The sequence below is a fragment of the Mirounga leonina genome, unplaced genomic scaffold (genome assembly GCF_011800145.1).
Source record: "Mirounga leonina isolate KUSES-001 unplaced genomic scaffold, KU_Mleo_1.0 Mir_82, whole genome shotgun sequence".
Classification (NCBI taxonomy): domain Eukaryota; kingdom Metazoa; phylum Chordata; class Mammalia; order Carnivora; family Phocidae; genus Mirounga; species Mirounga leonina.
In genome coordinates, this window is record NW_023270825.1 from 7,646,848 (window position 1) to 7,669,039 (window position 22,192).

Here is a 22,192-nt window from a genome sequence, read left to right on the forward strand (position 1 = left end):
AAATTTCTAAATAGTACAGACAGGAATTAAGTGAAATGCAAAAATCTCTCTCTCCAACCCTCCCCCAACCTGACTCTTCATCTCCCCCTAAATCTATACTGTGCTAACAGTTCCATGTGTATCTCACCAGGAAAACAAAATTTCCTACACTGATACCAACATCTATACTAACATATGCTTACTCAAAAGGGAAACATAATATATTTGGCTTTCTGCAAAATTTTTTAAACATACAGAAAATAATATAACAGACATCCATGTATGTTCCATCCAGATTTAAGATATGTTTGCCTTATTTTATTTGCTTCAGATCCAAAAAAGAAAGAAGAAAGGAAAGGGGGGGAAGGGAACAGAGGGAGGGAGGGAGAGACGGAGGAAAAGAGACCATCAGAGATATAGGTAATAGCCCGAAGTCCCCATCCTGTCCCCTCCACAATAGTAGCCTTACCCTGCTGTTTGGTGTGTATGATTCTCATGCACATTTTTGTAATTTTACTACATAGTTTTATATCCATAAACAATAGATTGTGGTTTTATGTATATATATTTAATATTGCACAAACAAAATATATCCTCTTAGAGTTTGTTTTTTCTCAGCCAACTTATTTGTAATCACTCTTCCATGCTGATGCAAATAAACTGGGGATATTCATTTCCGTTGCTTCATGATATTCCATTGGATTTCTAAACCATGGTTAGTTAGTTCATCTACTCTTCCACCAAAACTGATAGACAGTTACGATGTTTGCCACTTTGTTTTTGTCTTTGTTTTTTTTCCAGTTACTAACAAAATAATCATTTTTTGAGCTCTTTCTGTAGTACCACCTGCATCTCTCTCATTCTATGATCATCTGGAGAGAATTGCATTGAGTGGGTATACCACAATTCATTTAACCAGTCCCCTCATGGTGTGCATTGAGGTTGTTTTAAAAATCTTGTTCTTATCAACAATGCCCCCAAAGAATGGCTTTGTATCCATTTCTTGGTGTCCTTCTGAGATTAGATCTTTAGGGAAAATTTCTAACAAAAGAAGAGCTAGGTCAATGAACATGTCCATTCAAAATCTTGCTAGAGCTAACAAAACTGTTCTTTGGAAAGTCTGCAGCAAATTGTATTCCCACCAACAATGTAAGTGAGGGACAACCACACTCAGTAACTTGTCAGCCTGACAGGTGAAAACGGCATCCCAAACGACTTCCAAATCACAGCTGATTTCTTATTTTCATTCCTCCTTCATAAGCGGGAAATGCATCACGGTAGCATGTTGTTTCTTCAGACATCTGTGGGTTCAGTTGATTGAAGATCTTATATTTCAGGACTCCTTCGAGTTAAACAAGAGTCCAGACTGGGAGTGGGAGTCTCTGAGCCAACCCAAAACACAGTTCTCAGAAAGCAGGGCTCCAGAAGTGGTTGACTCCAATTGTCACCATGGCGCTGAGGATATGGATGCAAAGAGGGTGGATGGATGAGAAGTGACAAGTAAGTGCATGAGGAAATGGGGTTTCTCCAGGCTAACGAGGCCAGCAGTGCAGCCCCGAGAGACCACTTCCTTAGGTTTTGTTCAAGCCTTTTGAGGGAAGGTCTGACCCTGCCGCAAAGTCAGCCCCCCCACATTCTTGACCCATGACACGTGCAGGTTTGTTCTAGAAGATCTCTACAGTACTCTCAGTCTCCAAATCTTGCAGCAGCGAGGGCACACTGAGCTGCCTGCGTGTTCCCTGCGGACTGGGATGGCCAGGCCCAGTGGCACGTGATTCAGGGAAGTGGTGCCTAAAAGTCGAGGCATGGACCAAGCCCTGCGGAGAGTGGCAATCTGGCAGGGGATATAAAGAGAACTTTGCCAACTGCACTTCCATTTCTGAGCTGAAGTTGTAAAATGTTGTTTTGTCAACTGTGTTTATAGAGAAAGTTTCCCTTTTCTGTTTTTTCAAAGAGAGCTCATCCTGATGGCTCCTCCCCAGCCGGACCCCTGACGGGACACCTTCCCAATGCAGACACCGTCCTGGCTGGGACTTGGTGGGACAACCACATGGATGCCAGCATCCTCACCTCTCCACCAGAGAACACACCTCAGCAAAATCGAACCTGCAAAGTCTCGCCACGGAGGCTTCAGAGTGCTGCCATCACATTTGCTTAAGAGATTTGGCTGCATTTAAATTTCTAGGTGACAGACCATTGGAGAACCCTAAAATAGAACATTTCCTTCTCTTGTATTACTCAGACACGTTTCGGTTGCAAGTGACAGAATCTCAACTCAAATTAGCTTAAGGAAAAAGCAATCGGGTGATTCACATGATGGAAGGACCCAGACCTGATTGGATCCCAAAACATGGCCCCGGATCTTTCCCGCTTGCTCTGTTCTCTTCTCTGCTTCACTCCCCATGCTGGTCTTATTCTTTCTTCCTGGAAAGACAGCTGCTGACAGTCCCAACAGCATTAGAGATTATGTTCCATGGGGAAGAAGGAATGGTTTCCCACTAGACTCAGCAGAAAGCCCTGTGAAGGGCTCTAATTCGCAGGCATATCCCTAAGCCAGTCATTGTCTATGTAGACAAGACTCCTTCGTTAGCCCCATGAAGATCAGGCTCCACACTTGTAGAAAGAGGAGGGCGGGGGCCTAGGGTGGTAGGTTCAGAAAGCCTACACAGAGTTGGGATATAATTCTCCAAAAAGGAACAGAAAGGAGGATGGGAAGATGTACTGGGTTGGCCAGAAGGAAAACAGCAACACCCGCCTCCAGCAGATCCTACACCAGGGATGACCCGGCGGCATTGGAGAAGTGAGAAGTCCATCACAGAGGCAAGAAGGACTTTATCCTCAGCAGTGGTCAGAAATGCAGGGCATGGGATGCCTGGGTGGTGCAGTCGATTGAGCATCCGACTCTTGATTTCAGCTCAGGTCGTGATCTCAGGGTCGTGAGATCAAGCCCCACGTCGGGCTCTGCGCTCAGTGAGAGTCTGCTTGAAGATTCTCTCTCTCCCTCTCCCTCTGCCCCTCCTCGCACTCACTCTCTCTCTCTCCCAAATAAATAAAATAAATCTTTAAAAAAAGAAGACAGAAAGTAAGGGCGCCTGGGTGGCTCAGTAGTTAAGCGTCTGCCTTCGGCTCAGGTCATGATCCCGGGGTCCTGGGATCGAGCCCCACATCGGGCTCCCTGCTCTGCGGGAAGCCTGCTTCTCCCTCTCCCATTCCCCCTGCTTGTGTTCCCTCTCTCACTGTGTCTCTCTCTGTCAAATAAATAAAATCTTAAAAAAAAAAAAAAGAAGAAGAAGAAAGTAATGCAGGGCTTGGTAATGGCTTTGAGTCGGTTTTCTTGGTTGTTCTTCAATTCCTTTCAGAGAGTGCGTCCCTTGTTGGCACACCAGATGGCCCTTCCCACCTCACCATGATCTCGGCTGCTCTCCCTCCAGTGTGGTCTAATGGTCCATCCACCGAGTCAGTGGTCGGTTTCTGTGTGATGCCTCTGACAGCCCCCGAAGCCACGGCCTCTGCCCTAGGGAGCTCACATTTCTCGTAAGGGTGACAATGACACACACGTGCTATCATAGATGAGGAAGAACTTGGTCTCTCTTTGGAGGAAGGGACATGGACCATTCAAAGTCTTCCCAGACAAGAGGGCGTTTGAGCCAGACCTCTGGGTGAAGTAGACATTTTCCAGGCTAGACAGAAGAGGAAGAAATTTTGGACAAGAAAGAAGGCCTCCTGCAAGCGTTCAAAGACTAGATGGCATAGCTGTTGATTGTGTTTGGGAAGGAGCATGTTGTCTCTGATACCATGAAGTGTGGCGTGAACACCCAGAAGACGCTACGCAGTGCTGGGAATAATGAACATCCGTGCGTCCCCTTCCGAGAAAGGGTCATCATGACACCACAAAGAGGGCCAGGAAGCATGAGTCACCCCAGAGGGACCTCGGAGGTGCTGGGGGCAACCAGACATCAGGCTTTGATAGACCAGCAAGCATCTGAGGCTGGGAGAAGGCACACTGGACATGGGCCATCTCAGAGCTCCCCCTACTGGTGGGACTGAGCACCCCCCGCCCTGCCGCCCCAGCTTCCCCAGGTCAGGGCTGCCCAGGCCTTGGCAGGACCAGGTACACAGGTTGGAGGGGTGAAACCCTACAAGGCCCATGACCTGGCCCCTCTCCAACCTGCACTCTTGCCACCCTCCCCTGGCTCATCATGGTCTAGCTGTGACAGTCTCCTTTCCAGTCCTTGAACCATCATGCGGAGCCTGCCTCGAGGTCTCCACGTTTGCTGTTTCCACACCCCGGATATTCCCTCCCCAGGTCTTTGCATGGCGGACTTCCTCCCATCACTGAGATCTTGGCCCAAGGTCATCTTTCAAAGAGACTTTCCTCGGCAACCCTACCTAAGGGCTCTTGCCATCCACAGTCACTTCCACGTGGTCCCAATTTGTTTGTTTGCCTGAAATTAGCTGCTCTGTGCATGTCACAGACTCCCTTCACAATGCTAATTGAAAACTTACTAAGTTTCAGGCCCTATTCTGACGTTGTGGATATGACAATAAGCCTGACAGAGTCACTGCCCTCAAAGAGCTTGCATTCCACTGGTGAACACAGATGAACAAACATGAACAACATAATATCCAACAGGGCTAAGCGCTGTGAAGAAACAATTCAGAGTGATGAGATCAGGGCTGATGGAGGCTGCTATTTTATTTCAATCAGTCAGAGAAAGTGCTTCCCAGAAAAGACTATACAGCCAAGATGTGGGTGAGCCAAGGAAGCAAGCCGGGCAAGTACCTGGAAAAGAGCATTCCAGGCAGAGGTCATAGCCAGTGCAAAAGCCCTGAGGCAGGCGAGTTCAGAGACTAGCAAGGTCTGATGAGTAAGGGGAAGAATGGAAGGGGATGAGGTGGGGGTCTCACAGCCCATGGTAAGGACCTTAGATTGTATTGTGAGTGTGAGGGGAAGCCTTCAAGTGTTCCTTCAGGAACATTTGCTCCACCAAAATGCTAGTTCCTTAAGAGTAGAGTCTTGACTGCCCCTGGAGCCCCATGGCAACACAGTGTCTGGCCCATAATAAATGTCACATGAGTCTCTGTGGGATGAATCAACTCATTAATGCAGCATCCCTCCTCTATCCCGCAAACTCATACTAGCTGAATGTTGACATTACAATTTCAACATTCCAACTGCATTTTAACCTGTCAGACAAAATCCTTTCATTGCGGCCGATTCCACTGACATTCAAGATGCCAGAGTCTTCCCAGGTAGCGAGCTGCAGAGGCGGGGACGCCTTTGCTCATTTTCACCATATCAGATTCTTTGTGCAAAGTAGAGGGGAAGGTGTGCGTGCACGTCTCCCCAAAGAGTTCAGTGCAAAATCAAGTCTTAAAATGCAGCTCTGGCACCCGGGGCCCCTGTTTAGCAGTCCTCAAAAACTCACTTCCATTCATTTGGTGCAGAAAGAATCGGCGCTATTTATTGCTACATGGACCTCTTATTTCCTTAAAGATGATCGCCCCCTCCAGAAGGCCTCCCGCCAAGAATGGGAAAGCTGGATTATCTGGCGGTTTCTATTAGATCCCATAAATGTCATTCCTACGTTGGCACCTAAATGCCATTGAGTTCTTAGTAAATATGATAGGAAATAGTCTTTGCTAAATAAGCCTTGCATCACCACCAACATTGTAAATGCAGCACTTAACTGGGTATTTTTAAAGAGGAGTAGGGAAAGAAAAAAAAAGAAAAGAAAAAAAAACAAGGCAACACAACAGCATCTTTCCAACCAATCAAAATCAAATTATACCTGAGCAACATAATTGGAGTTTAATGAGTAGTTTTATGTTTTGCTAATCAAATCACCATATTGATGGGGTTTATCAGCAGAAATACAATGTTAATTACTAAGGACTGATAAAAAATTAATGCAACTCCAAATGCAACATCCCACATTACATACGGAAAGGCCTGTGTGGACGGTCGGGAAGCTGGTCATTTTTCCTTTTAATGAGTCCGATAGCTGCCGGGCACGGGAGCTCTGGCTGGGCAATGTTTATTTGCCATTTTCAATTAAACATGGTTCAAGGGCTGGATGTCATCGGTGGGTGCTAATGGGAAGCATTCACAAGTGAACAGACTCCATCCCTGGGCTTTCATGTGAGGGAATAAAGCCGTACATTTTTAAAACGTCGCCAAATCCCTTCCCTTCGCTGCTCAGGGTGGTAGAGAGCCTGTCAACTGAAAGCAAGATCAAGCTCAAATCCAAAAAATAAATAAAATAAATGCAGATTTTGAAAGTCAACAACATTCACACTCCTCCAGCCAGAAGAGGTCTCTTGTTCAAAAGACTCGCGCGATCAGGGGTGACTAACTTGGGGACCTACTGTTGCTCAGCTGTTTAAAGAGAGGGGTTGTGTTCTGCATTTCACAGGACAGACTAAGAGAGTAGCACGTGTCCCTCTCTCCCTCTTCCTTCCGGGCCAACCTGAGATGCTTTCCCTGACCTGGAAACGTCCCACGGGGGAAGGGGCTCGAGGAGACGGGGCTTCTCTTCTAAGGTTTGCCCAAGAGAACATCATCATCAAGGATGAGAAGAAAAGTTGGTTAAATAAAGAAATAAAACAAAATGAAGTTAATTGGACCTTCTTAGACCTTTCCTCTCCCTCTAAATATGTAGGCATGTTCTCTCATTCTCTGCAAAATACTTTAAGGAGTCAAAAGCGAGGTGTGACCCCAATGTCAGAAGGTACTCAGGGAGCCCGGCTCTGCCACCCAGGCTCGGCCCTACTGACCACCTGCACTTGCCCCACCCCTGCCCCCGCTCTCTGCACAAGGGACTTCAGGGCCGTCCCCCAGTCCACTCTTCCATCCCAGTGACCAGGAACCATTCTCCCAAGTAACCGTACGTTTGCACGGAGCTTCGAGATGACAAGACAGACTCACATGCGCTGGTTCATTTAAATCTCACCCCAGCCCCATGAGGGGAGTATCACTGTCCCCATTTTACTACTGAGGAAACTGAGTCTCAGAAAGTCAAGTGGCTCACCTAAGGGGACACAGCTGATGGGCAGCCGAGTCAAACCTTCCACCTCAGCCACCAGTTCCAGCGGGGAGAAAGGATTTGGGGTGGCATCTATTGGCTTCTCCAATAAAGCTCATACTCAGCCCCACATTTGAGATGGTACACCACGCGCCTGACAGACCTCCATGCCTCTGCCCACCTGGACACATCGCCTGCTCCCATCTGCAAGTTTCCTTGACAGACATCACAGGGGCCATTGGCTCTCCACCACCCCCACCCCACCCCCGTTTCCACTGCTCCCTCTCCTCAGAACACCTTGTCTAGCGTCCCGAAACCACACTTTATCCATCCTTCCTGGACCAGATCATGCTACCTCCTCCAAGAAGTCCACCTGGATTCCCCCGGGCAGAAATCAGATCTCTGCCCTCCGTATTCTCAAGACTGCCCAATTGTAATTCATGCATTAGTTGTATAGTTCATTGTTTAATGATCACTCCTCTTCCATGATGGCACATTCTGGGAAGCCAGGGAGCTAGCAGAATGAGGCCCTCAAAAACATAGGGTACCGTGAGCGAGTGAATGAATGAATGACTGAATGAATCACTTGTTGAACCTCTCCTGTAAACCAACCACGTTCCATACATAGTACATACTTCGGAGGGCTATGATAGGATGAAATGAAATAAAGCCAATAAATGCAGAACACCCAAAACCTGACATACAATAAATGCTTAATAATTTGTACCTATTATAATTATCACCATCACTTTTATTATTATCATCATATTGTCTCAATTAAATACTTACCACAACCCCTTCTTACCTCAAATTTTATCTCCATTTTACAGATAAGGAAATGCGGGTTCAGAGAGGTGAAGCTGGTAAGGGGTGGAGCTGGGATCTGAGCTGGAATTCAAACCCAGGTTCAGCTAACAACAGCAAAGCCCCCCACTTCGACGTCACACTATTGCACTCCCCAACGTTGCAGTGAGCCCCGAATCACGCTGTGAAGGAGGCTCGAGGTACAGGACCACGCCAGATCCCTCACCTATCCCGTCTCCCCACCGGCTCCAGACAAAGGTCTAAATAAGCCAAGCTCATGTCAGTAGGCCTTGGGATGGAGAAGTGTCTTCTACAGGGACAGTCTGGGGCAGAAGTGGATTCTGTAGCCAGAACTGTTTTGCCCTTTGACCTTGCCCACCCACCGTTGTCCCGCTGAGCTCACAGGTACCCATCTTTCTAGAAGCTGGAAACTGGGGAGCAAAAGAGCTAACAAAGGAGTGGGGGGCCAGGCTCAGACTCCTGCCTTGTAGCCTAGTGCTTTTTCTACTACACATACAAAAGGAATCTTCCCAAAATTCACTGCTCCTTATTTTTTGCCACTAAAACGTAGCTCCTGGGAGGCAGGGACTAAAACGTGGTCTGGTCCAAAACTGGTATTCTCTCCCTGTCTTTCCCTCTAGACTCTGCCCAGCGGAGTCCACATGAGGCATCCAGCACCTCAGGACCGACCTCAGCAGGGATGTGGCCCAGATCCCAGTACCACTCAGCCACTGAGAGTCTGAGCTGACAAAAATCATAGGGTTTCTCAGTCTTGCCTTGACCACGGACCCACTTCTCTCAAGCAAAACCTTAGCAAGTATAACTTGTACGCACGAGGGTGAGCATCCAGATCCTGCCGGCAGCCACCTCCTCATCCAGCCCCGGGTAGATGGGAGAGCTGTTATCTGGTCTACCCCATCTGTGCCTCCCAGGGAATGTCAGCCACCACGGCAAGTCACGTCCACATCACGTCCAAGCTTTATGTGTTATTGACCTCACGGCCCAGTGCAGCAGGGCTCTGCTCCACACAGCCATTCAGAAACCTAGGACCCTCCCATCCACTGGCGCCACCATCCCCTGCGACCCTCCACAGAATCCCTACATCCCTCCAGCACAGAGAGAGTGTGTGTGAAGGGTTGCACTTGGGGTTTGTGCCACCTTTACCCACAAAGCCCAAGCCAGAAATCAATCCCACAGCCCCCTGCCTACAAGGGCAAGGGAGACTGGAAATCGTAATCTGGGCACCCACGAAGAAAAGCAAATGGGGCGTGGGGAGCACACAGCACTCTCTACCACCCCATCATTTTATACATGAGAACTCTGAGGTCCAGAGAGGTGAGGTGATTATCCCCAGGTCACACAGCTTGCCAGCACCCAGATCTATTGACTTCCCAGCCATGGCTCTCATCCACAAAGTACGGTCTGCATCCATGGCAGGCAGGCAACATGGTAAAACAACAAACAAATGGCAAAGTGGAAACCTTTACAGAGAACATAGGTTCAAATCCCAACTCTACAACTCACCAGCTGATCCAGGCTGGACAAGTCTCTGGCTCTCTCTGAATCTCAGCTTTCCCATCTGGAAAATGGAGGTAGCAATGCCAACTTCAACAGAGATTAAGAGGATTCAGTGGGCAGTGAACCCTAGTTCAGGAACAGAGATGTCACGGAGGAAGAAGAATTCATAGCAATGGGCTTTTGCTGCCCACACCTGGACCCTCCCCACCCTCCTTTCCTGCTCTATGTTTTCTCCATAGCATTTATGACCTTCTAATTCAGTTTCTCATTTACTAAAGTGTTATTTTTATTATTCGTATCTGTCCTTCTCCCTGGAATGCCAGCCCCATAAGAGAGGGATTTGAAGGCATTTTTTAGTTGAAAATATTCCAAGAGTCTAGTCTAGTCTTGTGCCTGGCACAAAGGGGGCATTCAGGAAGCATTTGATAAATCAAGAAATTTTTCATTCACTCACTCAGTCCCAGGGTGGCTGTTTATTGTCACCACTGTTATTGATTAGCCTATGACCTGCCCTCTTAGGGCATCCACCCACAGAGGTTCCCTCTCCGCTTACCAGCTGCCAGATGGAAGGAGTGGAATGTGCAAGCAAACCCCTGTTTCATGAGGACTCTACTAGAGAACAGATCTTGAATTGGTCATTCACCTCCATGGGGTGTTTGGAATCACAGCTTATGGTATCGGAGTGCTTGGCAGAAAAGCTGCCCAAACTAGAGAAAGGTGGGTAAAAATACCCTGGATTCTCCCATCCTCTCACCTTCCAATCCTATCACATTGCCTCCCATTGGCCGAATCTATCTGGAAACCCTGGAAATGTAGTCCTGCAGGGCAGAGCAGGGCAGGGAACATCAGAGAATGTTTTCAAGAACAAACCGGCACATGAATGTTTTTCTTTCCACCTCCAGTATCTGGACGTACCCAGCACATAGGAGGCTAGTCTTAAGTGTATTAGTTGAATACATTTATGTATTAAATGTCTCTGTCGATGCTAGAAATGATATGTTCTATATATTTTGTGTCTTGCAAATTTTCTGAGGTTGAAATCTTACAGAATCCATCTGTAACTGACCCCAGTGATCTCCACCTTCTGGTGTTCACCCGCTTGGCAAGTACCCAGAACCTGAGCATGGATGAAACCTGAAACTTTCTTCCTCCCAATAAAATATGGCAAAGTGATGAGATGTCACTCCTATGGTTACATTAAATTAGTTAAGACTCTAGCAGACTCATGCCACAGATGATCATTGCTGGCATGATGAAGTAAGCAGCCATACTGACAAAGTGCCCGTGACAAGGGACTGCAGGATGTTTCTAGAAGCTCCGGGTGGCCTTTTGGAACTGGAGAAGCCTCCAGCTGACAGCCAGAAAGAAGCCAGGGCCCTCAGTCCCACAGATGCAAGGACATGAGTTCTGCCAACAGCCTGAGTGAGTTTGGAGGCTGGTCCTTCCCCAGTCAAGCCTCCATGTAAGAATGCGGTCCAGCCAACACCTGCCTCTAGCATAGGACCCAGCTCAGCTAACCTGCTTCTGGACTCCTGACCTGTAGAAAGTATGCAATCATAACCGTCCTTCTGACTACTGCATGAAAGGCTGCCCAGCACGCACACCTTAGACTCTACCTGAGTCAGACGCAGACTTCCAGTGTGTTAAGCCACTAGGATTTTAAAGTTTGTTGCAGTTGTCACTATCCTCCTAAAAAGTACAAACAGGAAGGTAAATAATCTGTTCTGAGCACTCGCTCTGTACCAGGCATTTTGCTAGACACTTTGTGTATATTATCTCATGCAATTACTTGGTCAACCTTATAAGGTAGGCTTTGTTCCTCCATCTTAATGGCTTAGGAAATTGGGGTTTTGAAAAGCCACACAACCTGCCCCTCCTATGACTAATAAGTAATGGAGGCAGAATTAGAAGCAGGACCATCTGATTCCAAAGCCAATGGGAACCTCTAAAAAAAGAACATAATGTGTGCCAAGCAGGAAGCAGAGAAAAGGTACTTTGGTACATCAAAGTAAAAACAACTCACATTTGATCAAAAAGATCAGTAAGCGATCCAGGAGGCAGGGGGGCTCTGAGATAGTCTTTGAAGGATGAGCAGAGTGGAATTCAGTTAAAGTAAGCAATACATTTGCAGTGGAGGCGACAGCCTGAGCACACGGATGGAGTTTGAAAAGTGTAGGACCTAGATGGAGGAGGGAGAGGGGAGCCCAGTGGGTCCAGAACGTGGGGTGCGGTAGGAGATCAGGAGGGTCCTGGATGACAAAATAAACACATACACAAATTAAGGCATTTGATACTTCCAATATTAAAGGTTTTTGAGTACAAAAATTGTGTGTACATGAGAAGCTTGACTTAGCATCATCTTACATAGGCACAAAGACTCTCTTCTAATTCCTTTCTTGGTGGAAGTGATAACACATAGTTTTCTTCCTTAAAGTTAGAGAGATTTACCAGAAGCGATTTCAGGAAGAACTAACAGAACCCCTCTCGAGAGCAACAGAAGAACTGGTCTCACCGTATGGTAAGGCAAAGCCTCGTGGCCCCGTGACTGCTGGGAGCAGAGCCATACCTGTGAGCCCAGGTGTGTGCATGTAGTCTGTGTATGGAACATGGACAGAAATATAGGCAGCCCATATCGACAAGATGCTTTGTCCTCGACAAGCATGGCCATCAGCATACACAGGACGGATGCAGACGGCAAAAGCCTCCCGAAAAGCTGGTGTCTCTTTTTCATTTCACATGAGGAGCAGTGATCTCCTTTACATTTCAAGCCCCTGTCATCCCTTCAGACACACAGAAGATTTCCTTTTCATAAACAGAAGACCCGTTAGGCCAGCCATGACCACAACAGCCCAGCCATGACCACATCCATCCCACCGTCCGCAAGCCTGAGAAGCAATGAGGCCAGAATTGAGAAAAGCTGTAAGGGGAAGGTCAGAAGGCCTGCTAGCTGAGTTCTGTTCCAGCCACAGAATAATCCAGGCCCTGAAGTGACTCCCAGACCTCTGTGACCCAGCCTCTCGGGCCCCCTCCCATCTCCACCTGGTCTAGCCCCAAGCAGGGCGAAGACATCGCAGCTGGGCTCATGAAGGCTCATGTCTGGGTTCAAATCCTGGTCCAGCTCCTCCAAAGCTCCCTTGACTTTGAGTAGGTGACTTGTTCCCTTTAAACACTGGAGAATACCGGGAGAATTAAAGGTGACTAATCATTTATAAAATGCCTGGCCCATAAAACGGACTCGGTCAACAATGGCCATTATTAGCCAGACCTCCTTTTCTCACTGAAAATTATGTGCTTAGATGGCTTGCTGTGATATTTGGGATTGGGGACGGGCATTTTAGCGAGTAGGGAACTTTGGATTGGTGTGCAATCCGTCTTGATAACGTGGACCCAGGATGAAACATAAGGATCATTTCAAGTCCGGAATCGGCAGCCAGCGCATGAACATCTCCTCCCCACTTTGTACCAGCTACAGACGTGATAAGGAACCTTCTGGGCCTTCATCCGAGTTGCCAAGGATAACAATCAGCAGGACTGAGACTGAGACAGAGCCTCGAGCATAACCCAGGACACCTCCCTGTGTGCTGACATCAGCCTGATCGCTGATACCTTTCATACAGTTGTTGAGTTAACAACAACCTTACTTCCCACTCCAACTTTGTCCCCATACCTTCATCCTGTCTACCCAGGTATCCCAAGAGAAACTGGTTAAGCCCCTTGGGGACCCCCACATAGAATTCGCCTCTGGCATCCCCCATTGAACCAGGCCATCAGGGCCCAAAAGAAGACAGGTTTTGCTCAACAGGGGCCCATGCAGCATTATAATTACAGGCCATGCTTGGAACAAGCTTGATAGAAATTTGCATCTTGACTCCACCATTTTCCAGGTGGTTTGACCTTGGAAATATTACTGAAGTTTTCTGAGCCCCCAGTTTCCTCTTTAGAAAAATGGGAGCAAGCCCAATACTTTGCATCTTGACTCCACCATTTTCCAGGTGGTTTGACCTTGGAAATATTACTGAAGCTTTCTGAGCCCCCAGTTTCCTCTTTAGAAAAATGGGAACCAGCCCAATACTTAACAAGATACAGCATGACTCCCACATAGCCCCGGGTCCAGTCCTTGTCAGACAGGAGCCCTTTTGTTCCATACATGAGAGTCTCTGGCCAAGAATTTGGAAGGGACAGGGAGGGGGAGGGGCAATGCCTTTGCCCTTGGAAGCCAGGTACACGGGCTGCTTTGCTCCCACACACCTCAGAAGGGGCGTGAAAAAGCAGCAGTCCTCGAGTCTTCTCAACAAATCACTTACCAAATCAGCTATGCTTTTTGGCAAAACATTCTTATTTCTTCCCTATTCCCTTTAGGATGACATCTGCCAAAGGACATCAGGATATTACATATTAGTGTATCCAAGACCTGGGATGATTCTGGCCAGGACCAGAGAGTCCTGCTTTCTCCCTAGGGGTTCCTTTCTGAATTAACAAAGGGGTGTCAGGGCTTCGTTTGAATATTCTAGCCATTAATCCTGGGCACTAGCTGCAGGGCTGTTCCAGACCTTTGGGTGTTTTGAATACATTTTAAGGATCATTGCAAATTTGATTGCCATCAATAAAATTGCAAACAATATAATTATATTTGTTTGCTTATGTCTAAATAGGTGCACACATGTGAAATGTGAGTATGCTAATATAAGCAAACATGCATGCATATACATATTTGTGCTTTCGGGATGTATAGAGATTCATACCTACACAGCACACAAATGCACTTATATAACTTGCAAAAATAATCTACTTTTTCTTTCTTCTATGCTATACCGGAAAAAAAAAAAATCAAATCCAAGCACGGAGGAACTGAAAAAAAACTACATGTATCATTCACCTGATTTCAATTGTGCCTCCCTTTGAACCTCAGCCAAATCATTTTGTACATTAAAAATTGGTCAGGGATGATAAGATTCCATTTTCATGGTTGGTAATGCAGAACCAGGGAAAGAATACAATTACAGACCCCTGAGTAAACTCTGCGAATGTCAACTTGATGTAAATGATCAAGTGTCGACAAAGGGGCCGGGGAGGGAGGGCTCGGAGAGGGAAAGAGGGCTGAACTCCAACGGAGAGCAAGAGACAGACAGACGGAAGGGGAGAAAGGCAAGCGATCATCCTCTTCTGACCTTCCTAGAGGGGAAACGTGGAGCTCCTGGGGCCCAGGCAGTTTCTCAAGAACTCGCTCTTGGGCCAGTCTTGAGCATGCCGAGGTGTGGCAGCTAAATGCATTCATTTCACTCCCCAAACATTTCCTAAGCACCCTCTTGGGCCAGTAAATGCCAAACAAAAGGAGTAAAATAGGATTGACTTCGAGCGGCTTGGCTCAGCCCTGGAGGATATCCTGCTGGGATGGGAATAGAAGCCCAAACAGACACTCCTCTGGCACCCGGCACCTGAGGCTTTCGTGGAGGTGGACCTACAGACAAAGGTCCTTCCCAGATAGAAAACACAATCAGCTCAGCCCACCCTTCCTACTACCACCTGGTCACAAGAATGACGGTGCAAGGTACAAGGGAAAGACAGGACAGCCCCACCCTGCTTGGAAGGCCGTCCTTAGTGGGATATCATGCCTCCGAGCAAAAGGGAGAGAGCAAGGAGATGATGAGTCTCAAGACCTCATCACACACAAAACTATGGAAAGAACTGAGACTCTTTCTTTTGAGAAGCAAAGCCTCAGGGGGATGACATCTATTATCAAAAAGCTGCTGTGAATTGGGGCAGGGCAAACGAACACCTGGGGAGTTTGGGACATCAGACTCCAGACCAGCAAATAGAAATGGCCAGAACAGATTTCTGTGTGTCACAGAGAGAGGGGTATCCAACATTAAAGCTTCTTTGTGTGGTAATGAGCTCCCTGTCACTGTAGGTATGAGAGAAGGCTGGTCAACCATTTGTTTTAGAACATTGGAGGGGGCATTTCTGCACTGGAATGGGAGAGGTATTGACTGAAGGGTATTGAGAGGTGCTTAAAAGGAGAGATGGTTAATTAGAATCCAGGTGAGTATCGGCTTCCAGGGAGGAGAGAGAGAGAGAGTCTGAAGTCATAACCTGCCCTCCATGTCTCTTCCATTTGTCCTCGGGTCACCATCTCTCACATCTTGATACACACAACCCCACAGCGACACCTGTATGGCCTCTTATCTTAGACTGTTCCTCCAACACTTTGCCCTAGTTGGCATGTGCGTCCTTTCTCTGATTCAACAATGCCTGGTACCCAAATGGTAGGCGCTCATCCAGGCTCTGAAGATACAATGGGGCATGAGACACTTGAACTCTGGTATTTGTCTGACCTATCGATGCTGGACTTAGGGGCGGTCATGCATGAACCCAAGTGTTAGCCACTAGGCCAAGATGGCAGGTGTATTCTCATCCACCTGGAAACTCATCTGTGCTCAAGGGGGATATTATATGGCAAGTGGTATTTGGAACACAGTCAAAGATAAGCTTCACTAAACTTAAGGAAAAGGTCATACCTTCGGGCCTTCCTTCCACCTCTCCTGTCGGGGGATGCCGGCTGCTGTGGTGATGGGAGGGGTAGCAGAATGAAGGAGGTAGGAACTGACAAGCCAATCGACTGATGAGGTTCAACCTATGAAAGGCATTGTCCACATGGATTCTTTAGAGCCAGGCTTGGGAAGTCACAGTGCTGTTGCTATGGTGCCAGACTGTCAGGTCAAGGCTCCGACCTTCCGGATGCCATATTGGTTTTGCCTTCTCCATGACCATGGGAATTCAGGGAGATGGAGGTGGTTATCCACATTGGAGTCTGCGTCTCCGGCAGTGCCTTGGATTTCCCTTTTCCCACTTCTGGCCTCTTCACAAGAGAGTCAACCATTTCTCCTCTCACTCTAGAAATGCAGAGAGTACCACATAGGCTGCTTGTCAACTGCATCTCTGAGGTTGGCCCATCAAGTCAAATGGAATTAGCTTGTGGTTCTATGGATGGACACCCAGACTGTCTCTCACCAACAGGAGGTTCCTCAGAGTGCTCCTTGTGCTCCTCCCTTTCCATGGACCCTCCAGCTTGGTTGGAAGGAGTGTTTGTGCAGCCAATAGATATGAAGAGCTAGGGGATGGCAGGAAGCTGGAAAAAGAGGACTCCAGCTTAAGACATCAGGGGAACTTCAGGGTCTGGTTTGGTCACTTTTGAGGTCCTGTCTTCCTAAGGGGGCCCCAAACCATATCCACCACCACACGTGATTATTTTTCTACCTCCCTAAAGTCTCCTATGGCACCTGGGGAGCTGACTTGCTGGATTAGTGTGTTTGCTGTCAGAACTGAAATATGACTCTACTTCTTTCCCACTGTTCCCTTGGGACCGTCTCGGTAGCAATGTGGGAGGTGGGGGCAATCTGAAAAATAGAGACTTACAAACCAGCCCCCGCACCAAGAGCTGGTCCACCTCATCCACACAGGGGTCCTGTGAGAAGCCAGGTAGGCGTGGCTGGTCTGGGAGTTCCAGATGCACGCAGTATGCAGACAGGTAAAGTCAGGAAGACAAGACTGAGTGGGGATGACCCCCATCTGGGGCTGAGGGCCGCGTCCTTGGGGGACCCAAAAAGAGCAAGCATTTTCCAGGAGAAAGAACACACATCTCCCTACCATCCCATCATCATTCAAAAGCTGAGAGCAAGACTGATTTTTCCAATTTATTTTAGAATTATCAACCGAACTGATTAAAGCAGCTATCAACTTGGGTTGTTCTTTATGTGTCGTCCTCGTTTCACATTTCCAATGTTTTTTCGCGCGCAGGCTGCATAAATTATTGAAACATTATTTTATTTATCCATCCCCCTGTGACAGAAATAGGTTTTCTGAAAGCAGATCTTTCCCTAATCAGTTTTGTTTTTCTTGGTTTTGCTTCCAAATAGCTCCATGAATTTTAGGCTGACAGATGTGAGGCACTGGTTTACTTCTTTAGTGTGAACCGAGCCATGGTGGGAAGAGAAAGAGAGAGGCTCTGGATGCCAGGGTCCCTGGACATAGACGATCGGCGCCTGGGAAACAAGACTTCCAAAGTTGGTCCGGAGAGCGGGCAAGAGGAAGATGGCACCATGAAGTGATGGGCTGGCGATTGTGGCCTCAGCTTCCTTGGGGTTCAGGGCATATGGACCTAACTTCACTTCTCCAGCCCCTGGGTTACAGATCTCCCCTTCCCTATGGTGGGCCATGCCCAGTGGGAGGTGCCAAAGGTCCCACGGTGACCATACAGTGAAACTGACCCAGCGTCCACCCCCACGGCCCTGCTGTCTCTTCCAGGGCATCATCTGAGAAGGGCCACTCTGACAGTGAGGCAACTTTAAAGGGTGGGTCTGTTGCATCTTTACAGGAACATGCTTTTGGTCTAAAGTATTTGGGAGACAAGAACCGACGTGTGTTGCCAAGAGAGGAGATGCAGCAATGTAAAGCCCAGATGTGCCAGAGAACACCTGGGAGGGCTCTCCATGCTTTGGGAGACATCAGCCCTGTTCACAGGGATCAGCCCAGGTCACAGGGCTTCGTCCACATGGCCTTAAGAACTGGGGGCCTTGGGCTCAGCTCTCCGAGGGAGTCCCAGAGAATCATGCAGGACTGCCTCTGGTGTCCTGTGTAGCCCCCTGGTGCATTGCCAGGGTAGCCTCTCCTGGAGTCCACGCCACTCCTAACAGAGCCCCTCGACTATAAGCACCACCTGTGGTCAACCACTCCTAGAGTAACAGTTCTTCAACCATAAGACACACTCCCATTCCAGAAGCCATAAAGGGGGGGATGTTCATTGTACAATCAAGGAGGTGTGGGGCGTCTGGGTGGCTCAGTTGGTTAAGCGACTGCCTTCGGCTCAGGTCATGATCCTGGAGTCCCAGGATCGAGTCCCGCATCGGGCTCCCTGCTCAGTGGGGAGTCTGCTTCTCCCTCTGACCGTCCCCCCTCTCATGTGCTCTCTCTCTCTCTCTCACCCTCTCTCGCAAATAAATAAATAAAATCTTTAAAAAAAAAAAATCAAGGAGGTGTGGTATCTTCACACATGCTATTCCTTCTTCTTGGAATGCTTTTCCTTAGCTGGACCTCCCTCCCCACCACCACCAGCACCACCAAACTCCTAATCATCATGAAGTTTGGGGGCAACTCAGAAAAGATTTTCGACTCTCCCTCAGGCAGCTTAAGAGAGTCTTTCCCATGGGAATCCTGTAAGAAAAGGTCACGTTTCCTTTGAAGCAGAGCCTAGAACAAGGATCCCGACCCAGGTCCCATGATTCACCAGGACAGAGAGCTCTTCAAGAAAGCTCCCTAGTGGAGGGAGGACTGCAGGACAGGGAAGTGTTTATGCTCCAGGGACCCAGCCCCAGCAAGCGTGTGGCCTCAGGTCAAGGCTGGCCCTGCCTGCCCCACAGGTGGGGCGGGGCCTCTGGAGCATAAACACACTCAAAGACCTGTCTGCGCCTTGAAGCAAAGGAGCTGCCCCCTTACCCCTGAAACAGCCAGTCATCAGCTCTCTGCTGCCCCCACGTCAAGTGGGCATGCGTGGGCCAAGGGCGTTCTCCAGATGAGGGGGGCAGCTGAGAGCTGTTGGCAACCCACACTCACAGCAACGGGGGGCCAGGGTTATGTAAAGGCCATCTGGGTAGGGCACCAACAGCATCCACGAAGACCGTCCCCCACAGACATGCTACGCCTGGCACCATCGTGATGGTGACAATCATGTGGCAAGCTCCCACGGAAGTTATATTCTATATTGATGGCTGTGTTGGCAATCCCATTTAACCCTCGTGCACCTTGAAACAGAAAACAAATCCCCCTTGAACTGGCACATCACTGGGGCTCAGAGACCTCATGGGACCTGCTGACAGGTACACAGCTGGTTGACCATGGACCAAGTTCAGAGCAAATGTTCATTTGAGCCCCAGTTTATCAGACATCAAAGTCTATGTTCTATTAACTATGTTTCTGGCCTCATTCCATTAGGGCAATTACCACATCACAAAATGTTTGTTTGCACATCCCTCTCTCCCACAGAACTGTGGCCCCATTATGAATAAAGACTGCCTTTCTTTCTCCCCACCTCCTCCTTTCTTTTACTCTCTGTTATGTTGGGGTGCATTGCCACCATTTACAGAATGCACCCTGAGCCAGGCCTTTGCTGGGCCCTTGTGGCAAGCTACATTATTTGTCCCATTTACCCTTAAGAAGATACTTATAGCCACTCATTGCCATCAAACTTCCCACCCTCGCTGGCATCAGCCTTGGAAATATGACTGGCTTTGATCAATGGAAGTGAGTGAAGGGATAAGCCTCTGGGAGGAAAGATACATAAGACCAGTAAGGAGGAAGACAGGAAGGTCTGACATAGTCTCAGGGTTGGGGAAGGCACCAGTGAGGCCAAGATCTGAAGGCATCAGATGGAACTAAGTGGAAAAATAAAGGATGCCGCTGTTTGTGCAAAGGCCCTGTGGTGGAAGGGAGCCTGATGTCGTCAAAGCTTTGAAACAAGGCCAATGGCTAGAGCACATAGGGAGATCGTATGATTTCTCCAAGCTTCCTTCCTTGTTCATAAAATAATAGTGCAAGACCAAAATGTGACCTCTCCTGTTTTCAAGGTTCCCTTTTCCTGGCTCTGATTCCAGAGCTGGGTAGAGAACCCTCCCATGGGGAGACACCAGTGTCTCGGCCCACAGAATCTCATCTTGGGCAGGGCTCACCTGAAACATGGGTGCTGCTCTCATCCCCCCGCTCCCACATCACACCGTATACCCAACCCCAGTCCATAACAAAAGAAAAAATCAGTTTGGTTCATCTTCTTCAAACAAAAGAAGAACACAGAAATCTCTTAATAAGAAGAAAATAGGCCTATTTATAATCAGACCAAGGAAACTGCACACATAATGTGCTTTGCGCCTCAAAACTAATTTCTTTAAAATTTTTAATTTGGAACACACAAAATAACTATTTTTAAAAATATGCAATTGCACGACTAATTCCATATTAATGAAAGTCAACATCTGTGGCTTTTCACATCTGATAGAGTTCAAATATTACCAAATTAAAGCAAGGGATTGATTTGTTTTGACTTATTAATATTGGTTATCTGTTCAAGTTTATTTTCTCCCATTTTCTGATTTATTTTGGGTTTTTTGGCCATTAAATAGCTCTGTCTTGTCCTTCAAAGACTTCAGAATTACAGTAATCACCTTCCCCATCTTGCCATTCACACAAGGTACCATTATTCATAAGTAGGCACTCTGCTCCTTTTTAGCTGCACAAAGTCAATAGTCAGAAAACATCATTTTTTTCATTCTACTCAATTCCCAGCAACTCCGTCTCTAAATTCCTCTTGACTTAGAATATTTGATGTCAAAACGAAATCAGAGCCACTGCCAACACGAACATGACCCTCTCTGTTACACGCATGTGGCTTTTCTTCTTTGTATTCACCGCACGACATTCCAGACCTTGCCTGAATCTTTGTCCCCACCCACCCATGCTTCTGGATATTGTCACCACCACTGCAACCGACCGATGCCTGGGGCACACCAGTGAGTTTGACTGTCAACCAAGGCAGAGCGCTTTCCGTGGCTCTTCCGTGTGAAGCTTAGAGCTCAGTCCCGGGTGGAGGGGGCGAGGAGCAGAACTCGCCTCCTTGTGTCCTCCTGGACTCTAGCCCAGGACAGGCCACCGTCAGGACACACGGGACTCTGAACTGAGCTTTCGCTGACACATTACTCTTCACAACTGGGGGGGCAGCAAAGAGTCGGGGCTAGCACCTATCATCCTGCTACCCTTTTGGCTCTCTGGTCCTCAGTTTCCCCAACTGTAAAACCTGGAGAACAGTAGTCCCTCCCTCATAGGGTTGTCCAGCCGAATGAGCTAAACAAGCGGGGGTTGTTGAGTGGCCCGTGGAGAGAACACATTTCAAGTACGAAGCATAATGTTTAGCACCCAGTAAGCACGCTGTAAATGTTTCTTGAATGGATAAATGTTTTCAAATAACTCCTTGCTGGGAATATCTTGTAGAGAAAATGTCGGGCTCCCATATCTAGGGAGCTCCCACAAATCTGCAGGCTGCTGAAATGATCGGTCATTCTATCAAATTCTCAGGGCTCGGGGTGGGGGGGGAGCCATCAGGAAGGGCACAAATACATGTTGGGACTTGCTGTCACGTGACTAAAACAGCCACTCTGAGAGCCCGCAGGCAAACCCTCTCTCTACCGACTACTTCAGTGGTACCCAAACATGAGAGGATGCATATGAATGTCCTTTGTAAACTGTAAAGTGCTTCCCAGGGCTTAGCAGAGAGCGCTTACACCATCTAAGCAGACAGACAAAACTATTGCCTCGTGTACCTTACAACTTTTCATCCCAAACTATGATTTCTTAGGCGCACAAAAATTCCCTCCGGATTTCCATAACACGTCATGGCAAAAAATATTATTGAGTTCTTTGTCTAAAGTTTGCTTAAAATTTAGTTAGCTTGCCTTGCTTTAAAAAAAAAAAAATCAAACCAGTTTTGTGGAAAATTCACTGCTCAGATCTGTGGGGAATTCGTAATTGGCATTTCCATAACCCAGCTGTCTGGCTGTTGAATGGAACCCTAGAATAAATAAACAAACTAACCCATGAAAAAGCAAACACTCAAGTTTTGTGGTATTTACAAAAAGGAAAGACAATGCAGAATAGAAATAAACTCTCTCATGAATGAGTTTACTTAAAATGGCTTGATTGAAAGCCTTCTAGTATTTTAAGGACTAAAAGTGACTTTTACCAACCCAAAGCAATAGCAAATTGGGAAACACACAAGATCTTCCCGGTACCATTATTTTAGAAAAGTCCTTTTTTTTTTTTTTCTTTTT